The sequence below is a fragment of the Diospyros lotus genome, chromosome 14, assembly GCF_014633365.1.
Source record: "Diospyros lotus cultivar Yz01 chromosome 14, ASM1463336v1, whole genome shotgun sequence".
Classification (NCBI taxonomy): domain Eukaryota; kingdom Viridiplantae; phylum Streptophyta; class Magnoliopsida; order Ericales; family Ebenaceae; genus Diospyros; species Diospyros lotus.
Window position 1 is genome coordinate 9660826 of NC_068351.1, and position 21289 is coordinate 9682114.

The 21289-nt window shown below is 39.1% G+C and overlaps 1 protein-coding gene across 3 annotated transcripts in view; it reads left to right on the top strand.

Annotated features, from left to right (window-relative positions):
- The window catches only part of LOC127789986 (histone-lysine N-methyltransferase, H3 lysine-9 specific SUVH1-like), a 37383-nt gene that overhangs the window by 13816 nt on the left and 2278 nt on the right, over positions 1 to 21289 (top strand). Inside the window, exon 4 of one of the 3 annotated variants that reach the window (XM_052319170.1) lies at positions 8850 to 19918. The exons of 1 other annotated variant lie outside the window; for it this stretch is intronic. The gene's annotated coding sequence lies outside the window, so the exon portion shown is untranslated. Of the gene's footprint in view, positions 1 to 7976; positions 7996 to 8849; positions 19919 to 21289 lie in introns of those variants that run through there. One more of the 3 variants, XM_052319171.1, reaches the window with a different exon arrangement.

Below are 21289 nucleotides of genomic sequence, written 5' to 3' on the forward strand. Positions count from 1 at the left end.
TTGATGGTAATTTCATTCAATTGGCGGTAGTCAATGCCAAATCGCCATGTACTATCTTTTTTTTTTTAACTAACACAGGGAAGCAAATGGGCTATGGCCGAGTCTTATGATTGATTTCTAAAGCATCTCCTTAACCAAATTTTCCATTACAATCTTTTGGTTAGGAGAGTATCGATAGGCACATGTATTGATAGGGTTTGGTTAGGGGTAGGGATCTAGGTTCTACAAATAGATTTTCAAACTCAATAAGTAGCATATTAAGGAGATTAGTTTGATGTACCTCTAGGTTAGCTTGTGGGATAGTGCTAACCATCAACATGAATTCCTCTTCTGTCTTCAACTCCTCAACTCTTCTTTCAGTGGCTTGGATGGAGAATAATTGAGCTACCTGATTCATCTTTTGCTTGAACATCTTCTGCAACCTTCTCTCGGTTATCATCTTACAAACTCCCCACTCCCTACTCCCTATTAGTGTCATGTGCTTTCCTTCCTTCTCAAACTTGACCTCTATTCTATTAAAATCGAAGCAAATCTGGCTGACGTGGGTCATCCAATCCACACCTAACACCACATTGCAACCTCCCAATTTAAGGAGCCTCAAATCAGCTTCAAATCCTTCTCCCTGCATCTCCCAACAAAATCCTGCACATGCTGATTTGCTTATGACATTGTTGCGATTTGCCATAGTCACTGTCAATGGCTGTGTTGGGATCAGGGGGCATTTCAATCTCCTGGCCATTCCCTTATCCAAGAAATTGTGGATACTCCCGTTGTCAATGAGGATCATCAGCTTATTGTTCTCCACATTCCCCTCAACCTTAATGATTTTGTTGTTAGTCAAGCCCTTTAAGACATGCATGGATATCTCCCCATTGCCCTCCTCCTTGTGGTTGGGGTGCTTCCTCCCCCTCTAACAACTTCTTACCTAATAAACTAGTTACCATCCAAAGTCCTCAACTACCAAACTCCTTTGCACACCCTTTTGGCCACATTCCCTCATGTTTGACTCTTAAGTTCTTCTCTCTCTCCTGAAGTGTTTGGCTGTATTGTGTATGTTCACCAAGTCAATCCTACTTGTCACAAACTTGAGCCAAAAGCCCTCAAATGCATTTTTGTTGGCTATTCTCCTACTCAAAACGGATACAAATGCTACTGTCCACTCTCACAAAAGTTCTTTGTCTCTTGTGATGTGACCTTTTTTGAAGACAAATTCTTTTACCAAGTGCTTCTATTCAAGGGGGAGATATTAAAGGAAGAGTGTCATTGGGATCCCACGGTTTCTATCACCTTCTTTAAATTCTGACCTGACCCCATTTGCTGCTCCTGATCTCACCCAACTAGCTACTCTTGACCAACCCAAGTCAGCTACTCTTGATTTAAACCAAGCCCCTTGTCTTTGCCCCAATCCACCAACTCACCCAACTAGTTGAGCCAGTGGTGACTAGTCAAGGAGGAGGATTAGACTTAGAAAAACCTATTGTGATTTATTCTAGGCGACCCAAAGGTCTTGCTCCTCAACTCAACCAATCATTGGAACCAGAGGCTAGTCCGTCAAGAGAGGAACACACTGAGGTTGACAATGACTTGGATATCCCCATTGCTCTTTGAAAGGGAGTAAGATTCTGTGTTAAGTATCCAATTTCCAATTACTTAACATACTCTAGATTGTCTCCACAATTCAAGGCCTTTATCACAACAGTTGATAGAGTGGCTATTCCACAAAATATTGAAGATGCTTTGAAAGATCCAAAGTGGAAGGAAGCTGTTATGGAAGAAATGAAGGCGTTGATTGGAAACCATACGTGGGATGTTGTTGAATCTTCCAAAGATAAGAAAGTAGTGGGATGCAAGTGGGTATTTACCGTCAAATACAAGTTAGATGGGAGTATAGACAGATATAAGGCAAGATTGGTAGCTTAAGGGTTCATACAAACCTATGGAATCGATTATGATGAGACATTTGCTCCTGTGGCAAAGCTAAATTCCATAAGGGTGTTGTTGTCTCTTGTTGTTAATTTGTATTGGGAACTGCAACTAGACGTCAAGAATGCTTTTCTCAATGGTGAATTGGAAGAAGAAATTTATATGAAGATTTCACTAGGTTTTTGAGAAAGGAGAAAAAGTTGGCAAAGTGTGTAAGCTGTATCATTCACTTTATGGATTAAATGTAAGCAGTATCGTTCACTCTTTGGATTAAAATAATCACCAAAAGCCTAGTTTAAGAGATTTAGTTCTACACTTACAAGGTTTGGGTACATGTAAGGGGAAACATATCATACTTTGTTTACTAAACATGCAGCTAGTAGTAAACGGTTAATTTTGATTGTGTATGTGGATGATATTATAATCACTTGTGATGACATTTAAAAAATTGTTGCACTTAAATAGAGATTGAGAGATGAATTTGAGGTCAAAGACTTGGGCACCATGACATTTTCTAGGAATGAAAGTGGCTAGGAGCAAACAAGGCATTTTAATCTCTCAAAGAAAATGAGAGATTAACAGTTACACGTCTCGAAAGAAATTGGAAATGGAGGATAACTGAGGATGATCCCCCTGTTGATAAAGAAAGATACCAGAGGTTAGTTAGAAGACTTATTTATTTCTCTCTCACTTGTTTGGATATTGTTTATGCTGTAAGTATTGTGAGTCAATTCATGCACTCACCTACTTAACAACATCTAGCGGTAGTTTATCACATTCTAAGGTTTTTAAAGGGGACATTAGGGAAAGGGTTACTGTTCCAGAAAAGTGATGTTGAAGGAACTAAAGGATTTGGTGATGCTGACTGGGCGAGTTCTGTGATGGACAGTCGATCAACATCTAGGTTTTGGATTAAATTGTGGGGAAACCTAGTCACCTGGTGGAATAAGAAGCAATTTGTTGTGGCGCATAGTAGTGCAAAAGCATAATTCAGGGCTATTACTCAAGGAATCTACGAGTTAATTTGGTTGGCAAGACTGATGGAAGACCTAGGGATGCCCCTGACATTACCAACAAGGGTGTATAGTGATAGCAAGTTAGCTATCCGCATTGTTACAAGATGAATCATGTAAGGATTGATAAAAGTTTTATACAAAGGGAAATTGAACAGGATGGGATTGTCATGACTCGAAATCTGGTATGTCATGACCGGCACTAATCCCTAGGCCCAGCGGCCCCAAAATGGACTAGTAAGCCTCTTCTCTAGCTCGATTTGAATAAAACAATATTACTGACAAGATATAGAACATGAATAAAATATCAATTCACCTTCTAACATAATATCTCAATATTTCATATACAGCAGCTGTACAAAATAAGAATATCTATCACACTGCTGTCAATAATACATACCCGATCCCGTATCTCGGGCCCTTGGCACAATTATGTGCCAACAAAAATAAAGACAAAACATCAGACTCTACAACACGTGTATGTCTCCACAGAGCATCCTATAATACATCCGGAATCAAAAGAGGGTATGATATCATACCAAAAGATCTGCTGGACCAATAATCAAAAGGAGAATTCCCTGAAAATATTTTTAATAAAACGAGGTGAGTCTTGTGGACTCGCGAGTATAAGGTATGTCATGCCCACTAGGAGAGTATACAATAAAATGCTAGGATGATCATCATGAGTATAATAACGTAATAACAATATAAACAGTGGAAATATGAACCATAAGTTTAAATAATTTGAGGTTTCAAAAAAAAACATAGTGTAAGATAAATAGGTGTCTAAAGACAACCCTCATAAGTTGTTCCCTAACTACCTAAGTCCCCTATACTTTTGTATGAGATGCATGCACTGATTCTGAGGACACACTAGTAGAAACTGGCCTAACGCCTATATACACATGCCCACAAGTATATATATCGGCACATACATCATCATCACACAATATCATCATAAAGGCCCACGTGATAGCAATGCTGAAACATACTATCCGTGTCTCTCATGGCCTTGGCATGCCAAGCCTCACAGTACCATGATCTTTTCCTGCTGTGAGTCACCAGGGAATCTACTAGATAGTCCTTTAATAATAATGCAAATGATACCCTAATTTATGCACAAGTCATAATCATTTATCATTTCATGTGGTGTCTAAAATACACCATATCATTCAACATTTCACATTCTCAAAACAAGAAATCAGTTAGGGTATCTTTCTGTTTATGTCTCTCCTAGTAGGATGAAAATATTTCATGCAAGTTAGAAATTTAAGGGTATTTTTCTATGATCCGCATATAAAAATCATGTACGAGTTATGCATATAAAAATTTATACAAGTTTATAATATTTATGAATGAAACAGTATATACGTGCATAATATAAGGTAAACATAACATATCCTGTCTACTCGCCTGGGAAACGATGACTCAAGTCCGAGTCTGGGGAAAAGATCGAACAAAATCCTGAGAATTTGAGCCTACAATAAATAGAATGAGGTGTCACATTTAGGTAACAAGAATTACGACGTAATGAAATTATCGAAAATCCTAACCATTGCCTAACACCCTGAATCAATTATTTGGTACCTTGGCCCGCGCAATATTCAAATCTGGCGTCATGGAATTCGTCGAGCTAAGCCATCAACTACGTCATCATGTCTCGCTTTGCTTGCTACGCGTAAGTGTATAGTGGAACTACACACCCACTTATAGGCTGCAATATCATAATATATATATATATATTTACCCATAAACTAGTTTTTTTTAATATAAATAATATATTTTTTTATCTAAATTCCTCATTTATAAAAAATACATACATATATATATTTATAACTAAATTGATAAATTTTCTTAAAAACTTAATAATTAATTAACAGTTTAATAAATGGTTTAAAAGGAATAAATTGCAATATTCTAGCCTCAAAATAGAAGGAATCCATCAGAAATCAGGATTCGAAATAAACCCACGTCATCATCATAGGCTAGCCTAGAACGCACTCGGGGTCAGTCTTGCTCGGCCTCGAGTCATCTAATAGGACTTCGTCCTTAAGACTCCGATCAACAAAATGACTCGCCAATCATATCGCCAATTCTAGGAGACTTAAAGAGAACCCAAATTAGATCAACCTCGATATCCTGAGTAGGACCAATCCAACCAAGTCATCATAGGTCCACGGACAAGCGACAAGAGAGAACAAGCCGAGTGGGCCAGCCCAAGGGCTGCCACAACTGGGTCAGTTATGCCCAACACATTGGGCCATCCTAAAACCCAATCGAGCCCTGCCATCCTAGGCTAAAACCTAACCCGATATGCCCAACACCAAAAGCCCTCATTTCCTTTTTCCTTATATTTTATTTATTTTTATTTTTCTTTTCTTTTCTTTTCTTTCTTTTTCTTTTCTTTTTCCTTGCCATCAAACTGCCGCCGCCGGCCGGCCAAAAACGGCCGACCAATATACCAATACGAAGCCCTCGCCACGAATAACAACATATATTAAAATGAAACCAATCGGACGGTCAGATCTTAATAGATCTGAAAATAAATTTTCGGCCAAAAATAGAGGCAAATCTGGCCGTCGCCGTTCGCCGGCCATTTTTTCGACGATCAGAAACTACCCCGAGGTGCGCAACACTAAGGAGAGCAACATACCCAAAAATGAGAAAGATCGGACGGCTAGATCTTTGTAGATCTAGAGTCAAAGTCTCGGCCAAAATGGATAAACAAACTGCCAACGTCGCCGGCCACCGTGGCCGGCGATTTCCGGCGATCCAAGACCGCCACCCAACCCCCTCAAGAAAACCGACCAACATATCCAAGAATCAAAGAAATCCAACGGTCGGATCTTCGTAGATCTGACATTAAACATTCGGCCATCAAACCCCATCGTGCCTCAACCCATATTTCACGAAAACAACAAGAAAAATCGAAAAGATGAAGCCAAAGCACTTACCTCCTTGTAGATCGGGGGCACTTTAACGGTGAAAACGAAGTCGGATCGTCGATCGAACGGTTGGATTGCTCAAAATCGCCGAAAATCCGAGACAGCACCCACTATGATCCAACCAAGCTTGCAATATGAAGAGCAACCTGTTAAGATCTTAGATAGACAGGTTAGAAAGCTTAGATCTAAAGAAATAGCTTCCGTTAAAGTTCAGTGGAGCCACCATAGTGAGGGTGAGGCCATTTGGGAGATGGAAGATGCTATGAAAGAGAAATATCCTTATTTGTTTCCGTGAAATTCGAGGACGAATTTTTATAAGGGGGGAAGAATGTAAAGATCCAAAAAAAAAAAAAAAAAAAACTAAATTAATTAATTTAATTAAATTATATATATAATAATTAAAAAAAATGAAAAATATAAACAGAAAAGGGGGAGGCGCTCGGCAGCCCCCCCCCCCAAACAGAAACAATACTCTTTCTCTCTCTCTCTTTTATTCTCTCATTTCCCCTCTCGGATTTTCGGCGATTTTGAGCAATCCGACCGTTCGATCGACGATCCGACTTCGTTTTCACTGTTAAAGTGCCCCCGATCTACAAGGAGGTAAGTGCTTTGGCTTCATCTTTTCGATTTTTCTTGTTGTTTTCGTGAAATATGGGTTGAGGCACGATGGGGTTTGATGGCCGAATGTTTAAGGTCAGATCTACGAAGATCCGACCGTTGGATTTCTTTGATTCTTGGATATGTTGGTCGGTTTTCTTGAGGGGGTTGGGTGGCGGTCTTGGATCGCCGGAAATCGCCGGCCACGGTGGCCGGCGACGTTGGCAGTTTGTTTATCCATTTTGGCCGAGACTTTGACTCTAGATCTACAAAGATCTAGCCGTCGATCTTTCTCATTTTTGGGTATGTTGCTCTCCTTAGTGTTGCGCACCTCGGGGTAGTTTCTGATCGTCGAAAAAATGGCCGGCAGGCCGGCGAACGGCGACGGCCAGATTTGCCTCTATTTTTGGCCGAAAATTTATTTTCAGATCTATTAAGATCTGACCGTCCGATTGGTTTCATTTTAATATATGTTGTTATTCGCGGCGAGGGCTTCGTATTGGTATATTGGTCGGCCGTTTTTGGCCGGCCGGCGGCGATCGCCGGCGGCGACAGTTTGATGGCAATGAAATAGAAAAGAAAAAGAAAGAAAAGAAAAGAAAAATAAAAATAAATAAAATATAAGGAAAAAGGAAATGAGGGCTTTTGGGGTTGGGCATGTCGGATTAGGTTTTAGCCTAGGATGGCGGGGTCCGATTGGGTTTTAGGATGGCCCAATGTGTTGGGCTTTGACTGACCCAATTGTGGCAGCCCTTGGGTTGGCCCACTCGGCTTGTTCTTCCTTGTCGCTTGTCAGTGGACCTAGGATGACTTGGTTAGGTTGGTCCTACTCAGGATATCGAGGTTGATCTAATTTGGGTTCTCTTTAGGTCTCCTAGAATTGGCGATATGATTGGCGAGTCATTTTGTTGATCGGAGTCTTAAGGACGAAGCCCTATTAGATGATTCGAGGCCGAGCAAGACTGACCCCGAGTGCGTTCTAGGCTAGCCTATGATGATGACGTGGGTTTATTTCGAATCCTGATTTCTGATGGATTTCTTCTATTTTGAGGCTAGAATATTGCAATTTATTCATTTTAAGCCATTTATTAAATTATTAATTAATTATTAAGTTTTTAAGAAAATTTATCAATTTAGTTATAAATATATATATGTATGTATTTTTTTTTATAAAGGAGGAATTTAGATAAAAAATATATTATCTATATTAAAAAAAAACTAGTTTATGTGTAAATATATATATATATATTATGATATTACAGCCTATAAGTGGGTGTGTAGTTCCACTATACACTTATGCGTAGCAAGCAAAGCGAGACATGATGACGTAGTCGATGGCTTAGCTCGACGAATTCCATGACGCCAGATTTGAATATTGCGCGGGCCAAGGTACCAAATAATCGATTCAGGGTGTTAGGCAATGGTTAGGATTTTCGGTAATTTCATTACGTCGTTATTCTTGTTACCTAAATGTGACACCCCATTCTATTTATTGTAGGCTCAGATTCTCAAGATTTTGTTCGATCTTCTCCCCAGACTCGGACTTGAGTCATCGTTTCTCAGGCGAGTAGACAGGATATGTTATGTTTACCATATTTTTATGCACGTATATAAATTGTTTTATGCATAACTTGTAAATGATTTCTATATTCAAATCATAGAAAATATTCTCTTTTAATTGTTCCTAAATTATATGAAATATTTTTATCCTACTAGGAGAGACATAAACAGAAAGATACCCTAACTGATTTCTTGTTTTGAGAATGTGAAATGTTGAATGATATGGTGTATTTTAGACACCACATGAAATGATAAATGATTATGACTTGTGCATAAATTAGGGTATCATTTGCATTATTATTAGAGGACTATCTAGTAGATTCCCTGGTGACTCACAGCAGGAAAAGATCATGGTACTGTGAGGCTTGGCATGCCAAGGCCATGAGAGACACGGATAGTATGTTTCAGCACTACTATCACGTGGGCCTTTATGATGATATTGTGTGATGATGATGTATGTGCCGATATATATACTTGTGTGCATGTGTATATAGGCGTTAGGCCAGTTTCTACTAGTGTGTCCTCAGAATCAGTGCATGCATCTCATACAAAAGTATAGGGGACTTAGGTGGTTAGGGAACAACTTATGGGGGTTGTCTTTAGGCACCTATTTTTCCTACACTATGTTTTCATTTGATACCTCAAATTATTTAAACTTATGGTTCATATTTCCACTGTTTATACTGTTATTACGTTATTATACTCATGATGATCATCCTAGCATTTTATTGTATACTCTCCTAGTGGGCATGACATACCTTATACTCGCGAGTCCACAAGACTCACCTCGTTTTATTAAAAATATTTTCAGGGAATTCTCCTTTTGATTATTGGTCCAGCAGATCTTCTGGTATGATATCATACCCTCTTTTGATTCCGGATGTATTATAGGATGCTCTGTGGAGACATACACGTGTTGTAGAGTCTGATGTTTTGTCTTTATTTTTGTTGGCACATAATTGTGCCAAGGGCCCGAGATACGGGATCGGGTATGTATTATTGACAGCAGTGTGATAGGTATTCTTATTTTGTACAGCTGCTGTATACGAAATATTGAGATATTATGTTAGAAGGTGAATTGGTATTTTATTCATGTTTTATATCTTGTCAGTAATATTGTTTTATTCAAATCGAGCTAGAGAACAGGCTTACTAGTCCATTTTGGGGCCGCTGGGCCTAGGGATTAGTGCCGGTCATGACATACCAGATTTCGGGTCGTGACAGATTTAAAACTCACTTATCTTCCTACAGATAGTCAAGAGGCGGATGTATTCACCAAGGTTATATCAAGACTGGGTTTTGAATCACTTATTCGCAAGTTGAGAATGAGGGACATTTATTCATTAGCTTGAAGGGGAGTGTTAGAGAATCTGGATGACAACAATATCTTAGTATTTATTCATTTCCTATTGTAATAAATTTACAGCTTAGTAAATCTTTCTAATTTTCTCCGTCAACCTTCTAGATTAGGAAAGAAACCCTATAAATATTATGTTCTCCTAGAATAGGAAACCTGTTATGTATATTCTTCAACATCCTAGATTAGTTCTTCAACATCCTAGATTACGCAATGTTTTTTTTTGTATATATAGTAGAGAGATCAATGAAATCAGTGAGGTGAATTTATTCTAAACCCTATTTTGTTATGGTGGGGTGACATATCCTACAAAAGTAATAAGTGGTAAAACACATGAATGACAAATTTCCCCTTTTCGTTTGGAATTCGTAAACACAAACCATCCATTGAAGGGGGAAACGTCAAGTTATGCATAAACCATGCAAAAGTATCATTGTGTAACGGCATACAACCCCACGATCACATACATCAAGGGGTAAATTCCATCTGGACCCTATGTGGTTTGAACCATATTCACGCAAACCCTATGTTGTTTGAACCATATTCACGCAAACCCTTGTGGTTTACTTTTCACATTTAAGGTCCTTATGGTTTAAACTCTCTATGAGTTCTACCTTCGCACGCGCGCACGCACATGCACACCCTATTTCTATAATGCTCTCCCCATTCTTTTGATGCAGCCAAACGCGTTTTCAAGGGAATCATATTCCCTTTCCCATTCACTCAACCAAATGTAACCTAAAGGGCTTGGTTTGGATTTGAAGTTGAAAACATTGATTTTCTCTATTTAATTGGTAAGATATCATTTGGGTTTTTGATTCAACTTTTTTTTTATCTGCTTTGTTCTTGATGGATATTTTAACACAAAGAAGTTTTGCAGGGAGGAATTGGAGACAGAGAGAGAGAGAGAGTTTTATATTTTTTTAACAGTGTTAGTAGTGAAAGGGGTGTTTATGAAGAAAATAAAGCATAGGGATCTTAAATTTCAAAAGTAAACCACAAGGGGTTTCATTGAAAATGACCCAAACCATAGCTAGGCTAGGTGGGATTTATCTTAAAAAGTAAAACATATATGAGATGATCAAAATACTAGCTATGGGGCATAGTTGTCAAAGGTGAAAGGTGCAAGGTGCAAAGGACGCTGAGGAGCAAATTGGTGCTTGGGGCCTAGGCGTGAGGTGTAAGGCGAGGCGTGAGCCTCGGGCACACATAGGCACACTTTTATTCAAAATGCATATAAAATACTGATATACTATTCTTTTTAATATGTATCTGTAAGGAGGTAGATGCAAACTCATAAAATTATAAATGACAACTAACCAACGCCATAATAACAATTAATATTATTGTAAAAAAACAAATAGTTTCTTTTAATTGCAAAAGAGATTAGACGAAAAAAATATTAAAGCAAAACACACTACAAAAAACAATTAGTTTTTTTCTAATTTCTTTTGCAATTAAAAGAAAGGGGAGAAAAAAACTACGGTAGAGCACACAACACAAAAGGTTATAGAAAAACGATTAGCTCATTTTAAATTATAAAAGAAGTACAAGAGAGACAAAAAAAAATTTAGTAGATCACACATTGAAAACATTTGTTTCTTAGCAATTAGCTTTTTTTTTTTTTTTAAATTGCAACATAAAGTAGAAGAAAGAAAAGAAAATTAGAGTAGAACACAAAAATTAGAAGAAAGAAATAAAAATGAAGTAGAACACAAATATGAGCAGTTCTTTAGTGAGTGAACATCATTGCCAAAGGATCCCAGTGAGTGGGAGATCTGACAGACCTTTGGCTTACACTGCGAGGTTTGTCTCTCGCCAAAATACAAGAATATGCAATCAAATCAACAAGAAATAAGATCTAAGATGACAAATGAACAAGGAAATAAGGTTTTAATACACTTGTATATACAAGGAATGCGCCTCAAGCATGGTGCTGCACCTCAGAGGTGATGAGGCCTCACGCCTAGACGCGCCTTTGACAACTATGCCATGGGGTAGGGGTTTGAACTGCACATCAAATCTGCATCGTTATTGGAAGGACTGAAAGAACATCTAAAATAGGTGGTCATCTTCTTCAGTGACAGTTGGCTTTTTTTGTTGTGTCTTTTTCAAGACAACAATGATATTCTGCCCCTTAGATTCTCTTTCAACATGGGTGTTGGAGCTTCTGGTGATACCTCCTTCAATCTTCTGGCGACTATGGCAGCTTTATCTTTGGTGGGCATGCAGCGGTGGTGCCCATGTGTCACAAGCTTAATGGCTTAAGTGTAATAAACCTATAGATGCATAGCTATAGCGGTAATAACAGAAAGCATGTGATGGGCCGTTCTGCCTAGGCCACTTGTAGGCAATTGGTTGCAATAACAACCAGGTGGGTTAGCCTATAAAAGGCAGTGTATATGAGGATGAGATCTATCAATGAATACATTCGGATCTTTCCCTCTCTAATTTCTCTCCCTCTCTTCTTTTTCTCCTTAATTCAAATCCTCCCTCCCTTTCTCTTTCTTAAATTTCCTGGCTCTTCCAAAATTGCCCAAGCCTCATATTCGAGGCTTGACAATTGGTATCAGAGCTAGCGGCCTCGACAGTGTTTGTGGAAGGAATTGCGAAGCAGAAGATGGCGGAAGGAACGAGACTCAAACAATAATGGAAGCGCTAGAGTTCGGAATGTCGCAGACACACGAAGCTATCACCCAAAGTAGGGAAGATGTGGCTGCAATGCGAGAAGGAATGCGAGAGGAACTGGCGACTTCTCGTGAGGATATGCATCGCGAGCTGGAGAGGCATAGAGAAACGATGGATCAGTTTGGTCAAAGGATCAATAGCATGTTTAATATGCTATCATCCTTACCGCAATTCCGTTTTCCATCGAAATTCCCCCCGCGATTTGGAGCTGGACCGAACTCGAATGGATTTGGAATACTTCTGAGACCTCCAGGAGAAGCGGAGTCGGAAGGAGTGTAAGGAATTGACACGGACCCTCAGGTAAGAGAATTTCAATTACAATCTGGTACTCACACGCCAATGCCAAGGCTGGAGATACCATTGTTTGATGGAACAAGGCCAAGGTGGTGGATCCGCCGGTGTGAATGTTTCTTCCAATATTATAATGTAGCTGAGTCATAGCGAATTACACTGGTCACAACCTATCTTAATGATACGGCTGATTCCTGGTTTCAAGGATGGTTTAGGTACCAAGGACTTGAGGTGAGATGGATTGAATTTGCTAAAGAATTGTGTAGGCGATTTGGAGAGAAGAATATGGCAGATGTGATAGAAGAATTCAATAAACTTCGGCAAGAAGGGGCTATAATGGAGTATTTGGAAAAATTCGAGGAACTAGGAGCCTTAATGTGGAACGCTCAACCGACACTTATTGAGCAATATTTTGTGTCCAGCTTTATTAGTGGGCTTAAGGATGAGTTGAGATCAATGGTGAAGATGATGATGCCAATTACAGTTAGGCAGGCAGCAAAAAAAATCAGATTACAAGAATTGACGTTAGAAGCCATCTACAAAAGGAATAGGGCCTCCTCTCGTATAGGACCACTAATCAGTTTACCTCCTAGTGGACATGCTAGAGAGATAGGAGCGACGGGGAGTACAGGTCCACTGAGAGGAAGTCAGCAAGCCTTGGCGATTAGAAACCCCACTATGGAATAGAGGAGGCAGATGAGGCTATGTTTCAAATGTGGAGACCCTTACAGTCCTGGCCACCAATGTAGAAGGCAACTACTAAACATGGAAGGTGGTGAGGAGCAAATACTAGAGAAGGAGCAAGAAGACCTTGAAGAAACAAAGAAGGAGATTTCTTAATGTGATTCTGTCGGTGAAGGAGGGGAAATTTCATTTCATGCATTGAAAGGGGAACATGCGGGGCAGATCATTAAGGTTGAAGGAAGAGTGGGCAAGAGAAGGATAATGGTTCTGATTGACAGTGGCAGCACCCACAACTTTCTCAATGAAGCAACTGCTACTGAATTAAATTGTGCTTTAGTGAATACTTCCCCCTTATTCGTAACTGTAGCCAACGGAGTAAAATGTACAGCAATTATAAGAGTGTAGGGTTTAAATGGTTGATGCAAGGGGAAGAGTTCTCTACGGATCTAAGAATTCTGGAGCTAGGAGGTTGTGACATTGTTCTTGGGGTGGATTGGATGAGGACAGTCAATCCTTTGACTTTCAACTTCAACAAATTGGAAGTCATATTGGATTTGAAGGGAAGGAAGCTGACTTTAAAAGGGTGCCTCGAGGTAGGGGAATGTAAGATGATTACAGAGAAAAGGTTACAGAAGCTGTTGAAGAAAAGGAAAGGGCATATATCCCAGCTGTTCTCCATTCAAACTATGGAGAAGGATGAGCAGGAGGGCCCTCCCACCACCGACCTCTTTGCAAAGGTAACCTTTCCTACTGTATTACGCCCATTGCTTATGGAATTTCAGGAATTATTTGTGGAACCACACACCCTACCCCCAAATCGCCTGATTAATCGTACTATACCTTTGAAACCCAATTTCGAGTCGGTGAACGCCTGAGCCTATTGTTACTCCCCTTATCAGAAGGCTGAAATTGAAAGACAGGTCAAAAGTATGCTCCATGCTTCCATTATAAAACCTTGTCAAAGCCCTTTCGCATCTCCCGTTCTTCTCGTCAAAAAGGAGGACGGTACTTGGCGCTTTTGCATAGACTATAGACAGCTAAATGACCTTACTGTGAAAAACAAATTTCCCATTCCCTTGATTGAAGATCTATTAGATGAGTTAAATGGGGCTGCCATCTTTACTAAACTAGACTTGAGGGCAGGGTATCATCAAATCAGGATGAACCCTGCCGACATCCATAAAACAGCCTTCAGAACACACCAATGCCTCTATGAATTTCGGGTGATGCCATTTGGACTCACCAATGCCCCAGCTACTTTTCAGGCCCTTATTACCTATTTGCCCCATACTTGCGGAAATTTATCCTAGTATTCTTTGATGACATTTTAGTTTATAGCCCTAACCTCAAACAACACCTACCCCACCTTCAAACCACATTTGAAATCCTGAAATTTAATCAATTGTTTGTTAAACTCTCCAAGTGTTCCTTTGCAAAGAATGAGGTAGATTATCTAGGGCATATCATTTCCGGCCAAGGAGTCAGTACAGACCCTACTAAAGTTGCAACAATGTTGGAATGGCCTAAGCCTTCATCTATAAGGGAGCTGAGGGGATTTCTTGGCTTAATAGGGTATTATAGAAGGTTTATACAGAATTATGAAGTGATCAGTAAGCCATTGACTGAGCTACTCAAGAAGGACAATTTCGGATGGAATTCCCAGGCTGAAAATGCTTTCAACACTCTTAAAAAAGCAATGACACAAGCCCTGGTTCTGGCTTTATCGGATTTCTCTAAGGCCTTTGTGGTGGAGATCGATGCATGCGACATTGGGGTAGGAGCAGTGTTGACACAAGAAGGAAAACCCTTAGCTTACATCAGCCAAGCACTGGCTGCTCGACACCAAGGGCTAAGTGTGTGTGAAAAAGAATTGCTAGCCATGATCATAGTTATCGACAAATGGAGACATTATTTGGAAGGAGCCCCCTTCATAATACAGACCGACCATGACAACCTAAAACATCTTGTACAACAGAAGTTGCATACACACTTGCAAAGGAAGGGAATATCCAAATTGTTGGGCCTGAATTATGTGATACAATATAAGAAGGGGAAGGAGAACATTGTGGCAAATGCTCTGTCACGAAGATCAGAAGCAGGGGAATGTAAGGCCGTTACCGCAATGGTGCCTGATTGGGTCAAAGAAGTTATTGAAAGCTATGAAAAGTTTGATTGGACTAAGTCCCTACAAACTCAATTGGCAGTCCGGCATACCAATGAACAAGGGTATTCTATGTCTAATGGTCTAATCAGGTTTAAGGGCAGATTAGTCGTGGGAAATGACAAGGAACTAAAAGCCAAAATCTTACAGGCACTACATAGTTCTTCATTACGCGGGCACTCAGGGGTTAGAGCTACTTATTATCGGGTTCGACAAATGTTCTTTTGGCCTGGCCTCAAAAAAGAAGTTATGAAGTTTGTGGCAACTTGCATGACATGCCAACGTTGCAAACATGAACAAGTGGCTTATCCAGGATTGTTACAGCCACTGGCTATACCGGATCAAGCGTGGGAGGAGATATCCGTGGATTTCATTGAGGGCCTACCCAAGTCAGAAGGCCGAAATGCGATCCTAGTTGTGGTCGACAAGCTGACCAAATTTGCTCACTTCATTGGCCTCACACACCCATTCACAACCCAAGAAATTGCCCGAGTGTTCATTGATATAGTGGCCAAATTGCATGGACTACCTAAATCCATCGTCTCGGATCGAGACAAAATATTTACCAGTCACTTCTGGTAGGAATTGTTCAAGAACCTAGGGGTGAGTCTACATATGTCATCAACATATCATCCTGAGTCAGATGGGCAGACCGAAAGAGTCAACTAGTGCTTGGAATCTTACTTGCGATGTATGTATTTTGCTTGGCCTAAGAGTTGGGGTAAATGGCTATCTTTAGCTCAGTGGTGGTATAATACAACTTACCATAGCACTATCAAGAAGACTCCCTTTGAGGCTCTATTCGGATACTAGACACCTACAATGCTTGCCATGACTGGTGCCAACAGGGCGTGAACTAACGCAACTGAGTATTTGCAAGACAGACAGGAGATGATTTCACTACTCAAACAGGAGTTGGCTATCGCTAACAACAGGACGAAGCAGGTCGCAGACCGCAAACGAAGTGATCGAAACTTCGAAGTAGGCGATCAGGTCTTTCTAAAGGTTAGACGCTTCCTACAGTCCTCCTTTTCCACCATCACCCCCACCAAGTTGAGTCCTAAGTACTTCAGACCATTTTGTATCTTGGAACGGGCGGGTCAAGTCGCCTACAAGCTGCAGCTACCTCCCAATGTGGAATGCCATCCCATATTTCGTGTCTCTCTCTTGAAGAAGTACATCGAGCCTAATGCTATTGTGAGCTCATAATCGCCTCCTGTTGCTGAAGAGGCCGACGGAGCAGTGGAACCACTAGCCATCATCGATAGACGGGTAGTCCATCAGGGCACCTTACCTCTCATCCAAGTGTTGGTCCAATGGTCCAATCGACACCCTGAAAATACCACTTGGGAATACCTTCCCCAGCTGTTGAATCAATTTCCACGAGCTGCTCAATTACTCACCTTCCTTGGGGACAAGGAAGATTTTAAGGGGCAGGGATTGTCACAAGCCATTAGGCTTAAGTGTAATAAACCTATAGATGCATAGCTGTAGCGGTAATAACAGAATGTAATAACATAAAGCATGTGATGGGCGGTTCTGCCTAGGCCACTTGTAGGCAATTGGTTGCAATAACAACCAGGTGGGTTAGCCTATAAAAGGCAGTGTATATGAGGATGGGATCTATCAATGAATACATTCGGATCTTTCCCTCTCTAATTTCTCTCCCTCTCTTCTCTTTCTCCTTAATTCAAATCCTCCCTCCCTTTCTCTTTCTTAAATTTCCCGACTCTTCCAGAATTGCCCAAGCCTCATATTCGAGGCTTGACACCCTGTTCTCTCACACTGGGTTTCTTCTGCAATGCCAGGAGCCTTCCTTTGGTGTGGTGGTTGAGCAAGCTCTCTCCCTCTCTGGCATGATTACAGAAATTTTATTGGGTCTCTTTCAACCTGGCCAGTGCCATCTACTGCATCTTGGTCTTCTCCCTCTGCTGTTGTTGTTTGTTGGTGGCAGTGTGGTACTTAGCCTCCTTCCTCAACCTCTGATGGTTGCCTCCTCTCTCTTGTTGCTCCACCAACTAACAAAACGTACCTTTTTTTATGTTATTTTTGTCTCTTGTAAAAGTTCTCTCTGCAACGTGATTTTTATATCTCATGATCACTAATCAATCTTGACTCTGATGCCATTTATGAGGATCAGATCACACACACCATACTTAGAAATCAAGAGAAGAACAATTCAAATTTGGTAATGTGATTTAGTCTCAATGCCTATGTCCACGATCCCAAGACAATGGGATAATCTAGTCACTCAATCTAGTCACTCAATTAAAATACAGTTTTGCATGGAGAAAATTAAAAAACCCTTACATTGCTCTCTACTCCAGATAGCCGCTCACACTTCAAGGACTATACTTATTTGGTTGTGGCACTCACTTTTTTGTCCAAGTCTATTGGGCACGTCTATTGTAGATATCTCAGCATAGGATTACTGAGACTCATTCAGTCATTCTCTGTCAGACTGTTTCCCAGATGAGCTCACACCTATCCTTATTTGGTATGGATTTTGAGAAGCTATCTAACATGGTGAGTTATAGATTAATTTGGCAACCAAACTGAATCAAAATTTTAAAAAACTGATTTAACCAAATAACTATATTGATCAAAATTAAATAAAGCAATTGGAATAATTGAAATGACCAAAATTAACCAAAATAATCGAAATAATTGAAATGACCGAAACTAATCAAAATAATTGAATTTTGTTCAAAATAACCAATTATTGTCAATTATTAATAAAAAGTGTAATTACTAATCAAAGTTTTTATAGTAGGAATTTTAGATATTTTAGTAAGTGTAATTATTGTCAATTTGTCATAGGCAGCAAGTTATGTTTATTTTAGTGGTAATTTTGTAAATAGCTTAAAGTTTGGTTCTAATTTTTGAAAATAGTCATAAATTTTGGTTATTTAGGTCAATTGTTTTGTTAAAAATTGAATTATAATTTTTAAAACCAAGCAGAATTAAATTAACCAAAAAACCAACATTTGTTGGTTCAATTTAGAAAATTGATTTTTACTGAATAATGCTCTCCCTACTTTTAGATATGATAAATTATAAGAGCCTTATAGAAGATGAAGTCATATTTAGAAATGACTAACGAGTTAGAATTTATGTTGCCGACTCCACATAGTGGGGTTAAGGCTTGATAGTTGATATGTGTGGTTTGATTCTTGCCTAACATGGTATAGCATATCTCATATCTAGATAGATAGTGTAATTAGGGTTATCATTAGAAAATAAGAATAATGCCCAAGTCAATTCCCCACAATGTACTTGGTTGGAGTCACCAGGAGTGCACTTGGCTTTTCTCCTAACTAACTGCTGAGTAGGTAGAGTCACCATTTTGCCTCATTTTTGGTAGTTCTCACTTCGGTTGCCATGGTCATCACTAGTTCACACTTAATGCCTAGTACTATCTCTCGGACTTCACCTTAAGGGTTCCTTCATATTGATTTCTCATGCTAACACCATCGACACATATTTTTCCATAATTCTCAGCATCACAAATTTTCAAACCATTGTTCTCAATTTGTTCTCATAATTCAAATATTTTTCATATACTATGAAGTAAAATTAAGATCATATAATCATGTGAAATCATTTCACAATCATGCATGACAATAAATTTTAAAATATATATTCAACAAAAACAACTACCAATGTTGTTTTTATATGCGTTTTGCTTGGCTCAAAGTCGTCATTTCTTGTTTCTTGTTCTCTTGCCTTAGCTGGTTTATATATGTCTCTTTCCTCATCTTTTGTGTGAAGTTGGTATGAATTTTCATTACCTTTGATTTTGCTTCGTTTTTGGCCTAAATATACTACTTCAGGTTTTCTTCATCTCACTACATGTATGTAACGTTTTCTTGCAAGTTCTTGTACCCTTTTATTCAACCACCAGGACTATTTTTGGTTCTGATTTGTCTAGAATTTATAATTGTCTGATCTAATTTGTTTGATGTTGGTTGTTGGCTACCAAATGCGACTGCTCTTTTTCATCTGGGCTTGGGACGAGCTTTGGTTATAGCTGTCAATTAATCCGTAGGAAATATAGATTGGTTAAAACTTATAATCCTACAAAATAGGTCGGTAGAATAGTGAGTGATGACAACTCTAGTTCAATTAGTTAGTCTTTGATTAGAAATAAATAGGGAACAGGGTTTCGGAACCTGGTTTCAACTTTACCTCTTGAACTGGGGTAAGTGTTGCTTCCTGTATACTTCTCTTCAAAGCAGATAAAGTATAATGAACCTGGAACTGTCATGGAAGCAGATGGTGAGAAGGAATTATGGGATAAATTTTTTGGTGGAATGGTCTTCTTTATAGAACAACATATCCAGCCTTTATCCCAATATGTGGTCTTCTTTATACATGAAGGATAATTGCATTGACAAACCATGCTACCTGATGTAGTATCCTTGAAATTTGCTAATAGCACACAGCGTCAAGAAAGACCTGGTTAGCATAAAATCAGCAGTGTTAAACACAGATGAAGCCGCAAAAACTTGTAAGTGTGGGTTAATTAGGTATAAAAATTAAAACACTTTCCAATTAATGGATGGCTGCTATGCTAATTCACAATAACTGTTGGAATTATTGTTCTTGCTTGTCCTGATATTTCCATTTAATCTGTTTGTTGGCTTGGCTTGGCTACTTGATCTCGTTCCCGGATGGTCTGCTTTGATGGCCTTTAAATTTTGACCTGAAAGAGAGAGAACTAACAGTGTTTGATGACTGTGGATCTGAGCCAGATAGTAACCATGGCGGTTAATTTGTTGAATTGCTCACGGGCTCTTTGATTATTCAGGAAACTCTAATGGTAATTTCCTCGATCTTGAACTAGTTATCAATCAATATGTTACTGGGCATTATTTTGTTGGCAAGTCTCCTCAAGAGAGGGCTCACGGCTTTCAAAAAAAAGACAAACTACATATGGAGTTGTTTACTAGATTGACACTTAAATGGCGTAATCTCGTCATATGCATCTTCAATGCGTAACGCATGGCTACAATGATTGGGTCAGACAAATGTTGTCAAGCGTCTTTATTTAATGCAGGTCACATTAACTACATAGCAGCTTATCATTATCATTTATTTTATCAAATCCGTATAATCTTTCATCCCTTTTCTTTATATAGTTTTAAGTAAAAGGTTACGTGATATTACCATTGATTACATTACTCCTATGACTCTCGCAAAACAAGAGAACTAGCACCCCACGGTGTTCAACCATGGGTTTTGGAGACTAGAAGCTTCGGGCACTAGTCTCCCAGGGTGTTTAATGATGGGTTTGAAGGAAGGGAATGGAATGAAAATGGATTGAAGGTGCATTCTACTTGTTTGGGAGATGCATACAATAGTCCCGGAATGCGAATGGATGGAAATTCAAAGCGCAGGTTTTGTTCTCTACTCAAACTTCAAACCTTGAGGCTTGAGGGCGCCAGCATGCCATTCCTTTTCTCTTTTTTGATCAGAACGTGACACGACTGGAACCTACTTCCCAATCCATTTAGCCTATTTTTCTACCCACTAGTCAGATTTGTTTAATAATTTACACACTTTCTCGTAGCTACCTGAGTCTGGCCTTTGTGCTATGATAGTCAAAATAAGGAGATTTTAACTTATATAAAAGAAAAATCGATTCTTGAACCGTCTTTCACACTCATGTAGGAAGAAAAGATTGCTACATTTGATCTAATTTATTATTGTAAACAATTAGTTAAAATCTATTCTAGGGCACAAAATAAAGAAGAAAAAAATTATTTGCTGATGGAATTATCCATGGAGCCATGGAAAGATTTAACAAAAGACAAACAAGTTCACTACTTTGTTTGATGCCTGCCAAATATAATAATATATGGAGTAACTTAATATTGACTCTTGAGAAATGTAAGTGAGTTTAATTATAATTATAGAGATGTGTTGTCACGTAATTTTGATTCTACTTTTGTTTTGTTATTTGTTTAAAAAGGTATTGAGAAATGGTGAGTATAATAAATAAGGGAATAGTTGGGAGAGTTTGATGACCAACGAGTAGGGTGCCACTTAATCATTATTTATTTTTGAT